Here is a 2,054-nt window from a genome sequence, read left to right on the forward strand (position 1 = left end):
TAATATAATATTAATATTATATTATAATATATTATGTTATATAATATATTATATAACTTAATATATTATAATATAATATTAATATTATATTATAATATATTATATTACTTTAACAATATTATATCATTACATTATTATATTAATTATATTAATATAATAATCAATATAACAATGTTATAATTAATACTATTATATTATTATATACTATACAACTATATAGTATATAATAATATGATGTATTACATTATAATTGAATGATATAATATATATTACATATTATAATTATAGATTATATAATATATAATTTATATTATATAAATATTTTATAGATTATATAAATTATATATTATGTAAAGTATATTATACATATTTAATAAATATATATTATATAAATTTTATATTACATATAATGTATCATATATAATATATAATTATATATAATACATAATGTATATTACATAATATTATTCTATTATTATTAATATATGTTATATTAATATATGTTAATGTATTATATATAATAGTTTGGGGTTTTTTTGCAGTACACTGGCCTCCCACTGCTGTGGCCTCCCCTGCCATGGAGCCTAGGCCCCAGACACACAGGCCCAGTGGCCACGGCCCACAGGCCCAGCTGCTGCACGTGGGACCCTCCCGGACCGGGGCACGAACCTGCGTCCCCTGCATCAGCAGGTGGACCCTCAACCACTGCGCCACCAGGGAAGCCCGGTCAGCTCTATTATTAAGCACCCATTGCTGGGGGAAAGTGTGCACGCAGTCCCCCACTATCATAAATTATGCAGTCGAGTTTCCCCCATTTGGGGAAATCGCAGGCATCAGCACACTCGCAGTGCAATGACTGAGCCTCATTCTGGGAAAACCACCTTCATGATCATGGTATCTCCCCTGCCAAGTAAGTATTATATAATACATTTTATACATATTAGATAATATGTAATATTATTCTCCACACCCTCACCGATACATGTTATTTCTTGTTCTTTTGAAAACAGACATTCTAACAGGTGTGAAGTGATATCTCATTGTGGTTTTGATTTGCATTTCCCTGATGATTAGTGAAGTTCCGACCTTTTCGTGTACTTACTGGCCATGTTTATGTCTTCTTTGGAGAACTGTCTATTAAAATCATTAGCACATTTTTTTTTTTTTTTTTTTTGCGGTACGTGGGCCTCTCATTGTGTGGCCTCTCCCATTGTAGAGCACAGGCTCTGGACGTGAAGGCTCAGCGGTCATGGCTCATGGGCCTAGCCGCTCCGCGGCATGTGGGATCTTCCCAGACAGGGGCATGAACCCGTGTCCCCTGCATTGGCAGGCAGACTCTCAAGCACTGCACCACCAGGGAAGCCCCAGCCTGTTTCTTAATCAGATTTTTTTTGCTCTTGAGTTTTATGAGTTCTTTATATATTTTGAGTATTAACTCTTTATCAAATATGTGGTTTGCAAACATTTTCTCCCACTAGGTAAATTGCATTTTAATTTGTTTTTGTTTTTGCATTACATGGGCCTCTCACTGTTGTGGCCTCTTCCATTGTGGAGCACACTCTCCAGACGCACAGGCTCAGGGCCCATGGCTCAAGGGTCTAGCCGTTCCGTGGCATGTGGGATCTTCCCTGACTGGGACACAAACCCGTGTCCCCTGCATCGGCAGGCGGACTCTCAACCACTGTGCCACCAGGGAAGCCCTGCATTTTCATTTGTTAATGGTTTTCTCTGCTGTTCAGAAGCTTTTTAGTTTGATGTCATCCCACTGTTTATTTTTGCTTTTGTTGCCTTTGCTTTTGGTGTCAGATCCAAACCAATCATTGCCAGGTTCAAAGAGCTTATTGCCTATGTTTTCTTCTAGGAGTTTTATGGTTTCAGGTCTTATGATCATCCTTAATACATTTTGAGTTCATTTTTATGTATGGTGTAAGACAGCGGTCTAGTTTCATTCTTTTGCCTGTAGCTGTCCAGTTTTTCCATCACCATTTATTTAAGAGACATCCTTTCCCTGTTATATGTTATTGGACACTTTGATATAAATTAAGTGATCATAT

The 2,054-nt window shown here is 35.9% G+C and overlaps 1 non-coding gene across 1 annotated transcript; it reads right to left on the bottom strand.

The window, feature by feature from the left end:
• Positions 1–754: 754 nt before the first annotated feature.
• LOC131751776 (U1 spliceosomal RNA) lies at positions 755–918 on the bottom strand. The gene has a single exon (XR_009334333.1). It is a non-coding gene; the product is annotated as a U1 spliceosomal RNA (small nuclear RNA).
• Between the last annotated feature and the right edge of the window lie 1,136 nt (positions 919–2,054).

This window comes from Kogia breviceps, chromosome 2 (assembly GCF_026419965.1).
Source record: "Kogia breviceps isolate mKogBre1 chromosome 2, mKogBre1 haplotype 1, whole genome shotgun sequence".
Classification (NCBI taxonomy): Eukaryota; Metazoa; Chordata; class Mammalia; order Artiodactyla; family Physeteridae; genus Kogia; species Kogia breviceps.